The sequence below is a fragment of the Schistocerca cancellata genome, chromosome 9 (genome assembly GCF_023864275.1).
Source record: "Schistocerca cancellata isolate TAMUIC-IGC-003103 chromosome 9, iqSchCanc2.1, whole genome shotgun sequence".
Taxonomy (NCBI): domain Eukaryota; kingdom Metazoa; phylum Arthropoda; class Insecta; order Orthoptera; family Acrididae; genus Schistocerca; species Schistocerca cancellata.
The window spans coordinates 246,489,329-246,496,308 of NC_064634.1; the positions used below are offsets into that span (position 1 = coordinate 246,489,329).

The 6,980-nt window shown below is 47.3% G+C and overlaps 1 non-coding gene across 1 annotated transcript; it reads left to right on the forward strand.

The window, feature by feature from the left end:
- The first annotated feature begins 725 nt into the window (after positions 1-725).
- On the forward strand, positions 726-800 carry Trnat-ugu (transfer RNA threonine (anticodon UGU)). The gene has a single exon. It is a non-coding gene; the product is annotated as a tRNA-Thr (tRNA).
- Positions 801-6,980: the final 6,180 nt, after the last annotated feature.

A 6,980-nucleotide genomic window follows, 5' to 3' on the forward strand; every position in this document is an offset into this window, starting at 1 on the left:
CGCGGCCTGTGGCGGAGTGGTTACACGACAATAACATCCCTGTAATGGACTGGCCTGCACGGAGTCCTGACTTGAATCCTGTAGAACACCTTTGGGACATTTTGGAATGCCGACTTCGTGCCAGGCCTCACCGACCGACATCGATAGCTCTCCTCAGTGCAGCACTCCGTGAAGAACGGGCTGCCTTTGCCCAAGAAACCTTCCAGCACCTGACTGAATGTATGCCTGCGAGAGTCGAAGCCGTCATCAAGGCTGAGGGTGGGCTAACACCGTACTGAATTTGAACATTACCGATGGAGGGCTCCACGAACTTGTAAGTCATTTTCAGCCAGGTGTCCGCATACTTTTGATCATATAGTGTACGTTTACAAACGTGGGGTCTATTGGACGCTCTGTAACGTAGATGGACGACGTTTGAAGACATGGGTTCCTATGTCAAAGTTGACCGACTAATATGAAGATGGTATCTGTTCTTTCGGACAAGTCCTAAAGAGCAGATTCCATCTTCATATAGTTAAGGCTAACCGGCCATTGAGCTTCTTCTTCTGTGCTGGATACACTCGCATTGCCCGAACTCTTACGGGACTCGGTAAGATTGTCTGCTGCGAGTAATGAGTGTAATGGGCAGGGGCTCTACGATTGTAGTCTGTGGAGATTAAGTTGGGAATGTGGGTCTCACGGGGAGAGTGCAAGGGATAAATCCCTGCAGTCGCACTATCCTCTGAGCCCTCGGTGGCTCAGATGGATAGAGCGTCTGTCGTGTAAGCAGGAGATCCGGGGTTCGAGTCCCCGTCGGGGCACACATTCTCAACTGTCCCCGTTTATGTATCGGGTGGTCAACAGGTCAGTATAAATTTGAAAACTTAATAAACCACGGAATAATGTAGATAGAGAGATAAAATTGACAGACATGCTTGGAATGACATGGGGTTTTATTAGAACGAAAAAAAAAAAAAACAAAGTTCGCAAAATATACGCGTGAAAGATCTCTTCCAGGCGTCGTTTGGTGATGATCGTGTACTCAGCCGCCACTTTCGTCATGCTTGGCCTTCCAGGTCCCCAGACCTCAGTTCGTGCGATTATTGGCTTTGGGGTTACCTGAAATCGGAAGTGTATCGTGATCACCGATATCTCTTGGGATGCTGAAAGACAACATCCGATGCCAGTGCCTCACCATAACTCCGGACATGCTTTACAGTGCTGTTCACCACATCATCCCTCGACTACAGCTATTGTTGAGGAATGATGGTGGACATATTGAGCGTTTCCTGTAAAGAACATCATCTTTGCTTTGTATTACTTTGTTATGCTAATTATTACTATTCTGATCAGATGAAGCGCCATCTGTCGGACATTTTTTGAACTTTTGTATTTTTTTGGTTCCAATAAAACCCCATGTCATTCCAAGCATGTGTGTCAATTTGTACCCCTCTATCTACATTATTACATGATTTATTCAGGTTTCAAATTTATACTGACTTTTTGATCACCCGGTATATCAACGCCTGTTGACAGCTTAGGATCTTGATTTAATTATCATTTTATTGACCTACTGAGTCCCCACTAGAACCTGTATAAGTGCCTAAGACGCCTGTTTGTAGCCGTCTATTTTCTCGTGCGTCCCTCCGTAATGAGGAACGCAGCTCGACAGTGAGCTATCTGCGCCGCCACCGGGCGTCTGGCACGGCCGCGGCGGCGCGGCCAGCGGCAGCGCGTGACGCCGGCTTCCGGCTGGTGTCGGGCGGCGCGTGCTGCCGCGGCGGCCCGCATACCCCGAGCTGCGTTCCGAGCCGCTGGCCGCCGTATACAGCGCCGCCAAGGGGCGCCGCACCGGCCCCGGACACGCTCTTACAGCGCCGTCCGCGGGCGCGCCGGCTGCACGCTGCATCACCAAAGTGAAGTCTGCCGGCCGGGCTATGCTCGGTGGGCACGGCTCCACGTTGGCGGTGCATCACTCGGCGCGCTCAGCCAGCCTACATAGCAGACGTACTGGCCGTAAAACGGGAGGACGACAGCAAACACAGTGAGGTGCCGTAGTTGGGGGTGTAGTGTGCATACTCCTGAGATGCAAAATTAAGGTCCTCGTGATCCGAAAATGCAGTGAACCTCTCCATGCAACCATTCGATATTTTCGTTTAAAAGGTAATGACACAGTCGTCCAAAGGATAGCGTCTTATGAAATCTGAATTTACACTATTGGCCATTAAAATTGCTACACCACGAAGATGACGTGCTACAGACGCGAAATTTAACCGACAGTAAGAAGATGCTGTGATATGCAAATGATTAGCTTTTCAGAGCATTCACACAAGGTTGGCGCCGGTGGCGGCACCTACAGCGTGCTGACATGAGGAAAGTTTCCAACAGATTTCTCATACACAAACAGCAGTTGACCGGCGTTGCCTGGTGAAACGTTGTTGTGATGCCTCCTGTAAGGAGGAGAAATGCGTACCGTCTCGTTTCCGACTTTTATAAAGATCGGATTGTAGCCCATCGCGATTGTGGTTTATCGCATTGCGACATTGCTGCTCGCTTTGTTCGATATCCAGTGACTGTTAGCAGAATATGGAATCGGTGGGTTCAGGAGGGTAATACGGAACACCGTGCTGGATTCCAACGGCCTCGTATCACTAGCAGTCGAGATGACAGGCATCTTATCCGCATGGCTATAACGTATCGTCCAGCCACGTCTCGATCCCTGAGTCAACAGATTGGGACATTTGCAAGACAACAAAGATCTGTACGAACAGTTCGACGACGTTTCCAGCAGCGTGGACTATCAGTTCGGATACCATGGCTGCGGTTACCCTTGATGCTGCATCACAGACAGGAGCGCCTGCGATGGTGTACTCCACGACGAACCTGGGTGCACGAATGGCAGAACGTAATTTTTTCGGATGAATCCAGGTTCTGTTTACAGCATCATGATGGTCGCATCCGTGTTTGGCGACATCGCGGTCAACGCTCATTGGAAGCGTGTATTCGTCATCGCCATACTGGCGTATCACCCGGCGTGATGGTATGGGGTGCCATTGGTTACACGTCTCTTGTTCGCACTGACGGCACTTTGAACAGTGGACGCTACATTTCAGATGTGGTACTACCCGTGGCTCTACCCTTCATTCGATCCCTGTGAAACTCAACAAATGTTCGACTGCTGCCCTGGCCAGCACATTCTCCAAATCTCTCACAAATTGAAAACTTCTGGTCAATGGTGGCGGAGCAACTGGCTCGTCACAATACGCCACTCAGTACTCTTGATGAACTGTGGTATCGTGTTGAAGCTGCTTGGGCAGCTGTACCTGTGCACGCCATCCAAGCTCTGTTTCACTCAATGCCCAAGAGTATCAAGGCCGTTATTACGGCCAGAGATGGTTGTTCTGGGTACTGATTTATCAGGATCTATGCACCCAAATTGCGTGAAAATGTAATCTCACGTCAGTTCTAGTATAATATGTTTGTCCAATGAATACTCGTTTATCATCTGCATTTCTTCTTGGTATAGCAATTTTAATGGCCAGTAGTGTAAAAGGTAATGACACAGCGTCTTACGAAGTCTGAATTTAACAGGGGTTACCCCACCTTTAAAAGTAAATAGTCATGCATGATGAATGATTCTTGTCATTTTTTACTGGCGCGAGGTACTGGGAGGATCAACTTCACGAAATATCTCTTTTCTGATTTCCTAAATCCCAAGGATGACTGTGAAAGCAGAACCTACGTTCGCTTGCCTCGAACAAGTATCAAACGCAAAATTTCTGATTAGTGGGCTAAATTTATTTAAATATCAATTAATTTAACTGATAAAATGGCGGCTCCTCACAGATAATTTGAAGATTTAATAACGTACTAATCCATTTATTGGATATACGGTAATCATGATAAATTTGATTGAAACGTTATTAAGGGAAACTGAAACTAACTGATTTTAAGGATCCGGACCAGAGAGCGGAATGGCGCTGTTAGTTGTAAGAGCAACGAATTTAGCAGTAATTAACATTTATTTCTTCATTAAATGTAACACACACCCAGCTGTCAAGTTAAAACACTGTTACTTAAAATACTGGCACGTGAATCTCGATACGTGGTACATGACACAACGCAACAACTGGACTGACAAGTGTAGGAGCAAAACTGCTAAATTATTAACGAAATTAGAATTATACATTAATACCTTCAGCTGCCGGCCGGGGTGGCTCAGCGGTTCTAGGCGCTACAGTCTGGAACCGCTCGACCGCTACGGTCGCAGGTTCGAATCCTGCCTCTGGCATGGATGTGTGTGATGTCCTTAGGTTAGTTAGGTTTAAGTAGTTCTAAGTTCTAGGGGACTGATGACCTCAGAAGTTAAGTCCCATAGTGCTCAGAACCATTTGAACTAATACCTTCAGCTACTGACTGGCTTTGATATGTATCGACGGGGACGGGTGAAAATGTGTGCCCCGACGGGACTCGAACCCGGGATCTCCTGCTTACATGGCAGACGCTCTACCCATCAGAGCCACCGAGGGCGAAGAGGATAGTGTGACTGCAGGGACTATCTCGCTCACGCCTCCCGCGAGACCCACATTCTCACCTTATATGTCCACACACTACATTCTTAGTGTTCCTACCCAACACACTTATTACTCGTGGAAGACATTCTTACCAAGTCCCGTAAGAGTTCGGGTAATATGTCTGCATCCATACAGAAGAGGAAGGTCATGCCCGGTATTGCCAGAACTACGTACTTATATGGATATGGTGTCTGGGACGTTATTTCTTTTTGAACTGCAAATTCCTTTACCTTTACTATAAAGGGAGTGGAAGGACTTGACCCATACAGTGACCATTTCATTTCAACATACTTATTTGCATCATCGATAAATCATTAAGAGAATTACAATCATAAATCAGATAATAATTTCTTTGAGAAACACCACTCAGGCAAATTTTACAAATTGCTTGTTATATGAAACCACAAGCGAATTAATCTCTTTGCAAACATTAAAAAAAAAAAAAAAAAACGCCACTCGGGCCAAGTAAATCATTTAAAATAAACTTTACATCAAGTAACCAGGCAATCAATTATTATTTCTACATAGATTGAAAAGCACCCGTCCCAGGCGAGATATTACCAAACAACTGCACAAGGTTATAGACAATTTGATCAATAATAACCCTGTTATTTCCCCATCAAAATTGACATACGCCACTAAGGCTGAATTGCACCGCAATTTTAGAAAACGGTTTCAATTAAGACACATTCTTCTAGAAATCCCTCAAAATTGTTAAGACAAATATTTAAAACATTTAACCCGGGCAACCTTGCAGAGACACCCCAAGTTTTAGAAAACTGCAGCTTGTACAATTACTGAGGCCCGAGATTGTGAAGCCGCGACTTGGCCACGAACGGTGGAGGCGACTGAGTACCTATCTTCGAATTAAGATGTGGACTCTGTTTGTACTTCCACCCCGTACAGAACGCCGAAACGCGAGCTCAGGCGAAGTCTACCGCCCGTACGCCCGCTAGTAATTTAAAAGGGGAGGCTCTGCACTTCGGTGGCCCACTGCTTCCGATGTCCTAAACATATATCAGAAGCGACAACAGGGAACCAAACAACCCTTCCTTCACCTTAATACTCAAACTTATACAGAAAACTACTTCGATACAATTGACAATAATAAAACTGATTTCATTCCTTTAAGCAGAACCACGTACACGATTGATGCAAACGGAACTGGCTCATTAAAACCCAAGCATCACATGGAGCACCTTATGTGGGCCTGTAAGGTGTATCACACGGCATTCTCTAGACACGGAATATAGATTGTTCGGTAAGGCTGCGCTGCGTTTTAGACACTTGCCAGCTGAAGTAAGAACAACACTATTAAGGAGCGAAGCACACACTTAATAAGAGGCATGAAATATCAAATCACAGTCCTTGCAACGCTTTGCTGCCTCAAGAGCAATCATCATTATTTTTCACTAATCGTCGGTAGGTTAGTTGGCTGGTTGTTTTGGGGAAGGAGACCAGACAGCAAGGTCATCGGTCTCACATCGGATTAGGGAAGGACGGGGAAGGAAGTCGGCCGTGCCCTTTGAAAGGAACCATCCCGGCATATGCCTGGAGCGATTTAGGGAAATCACGGAAAACCTAAATCAGGATGGCCGGACGCGGGATTGATCCGTCGTCCTCCCGAATGCGAGTCCAGTGTCTAAACACTGCGCCACCTCGCTCGGTAATCGTCGGTAGGACTTGAATTAGTTAACTTGGGCTGGATCGATGTGGCGAAGACACCAGACGTTGCTTAGTTCGATAGTAACAGCGTGTTCCTTCACGGAAGCGATCACATGCATAGCTTCACGAGGTTGCCAAGAAGCCACAGCGCCGGCCCGCTGTTACTGACCCCAGTACGATCAAGCACTAACTGCCGCCCGTACTCAGGCACACCTTGCTCGCTGTCGTCTCTCCAACGTCTCGCTAATCGCACACTTCCGCGTACCGTGCCCAACGTAGTTATCCCTTTGCCCTCGGTACTGCCCGCTATATCCTGAGCCAGCCCAGGCTCCAAAGACAAACTTCTGTCAGAGGGAATCGATAGTGCCTAACCAAAGATAGCCCTGGCACCATTCCCGCCACGGCTCAGTGTCTGTTCTTTCGGAGATGTCGGAAAGAACAGACACCATATCCATATAAGTATGTCGTAAATCACTGGTTACGATTCGTCAAGACCACACACACCACGTTTACACTGATAACTCACACAACAGAAGACAGACAGACGGTCCGCCGCTCGTTGTCTCGCGGTAGCGTTCTCGCTTCCCGAGCACGGGGTCCCGGGTTCCATTCCCGGCGGGGTCAGGGATTTTCACCTGCCTCGAGATGACTGGGTGTTTGTGTTGTCCTCATCATTTCATCATCATCCAGGACAGTGGCGAAATTGGACTGAACAAAGATTGGGTAATTGTACGGGCGCTGATAACCACGCAGTTGAGCGCT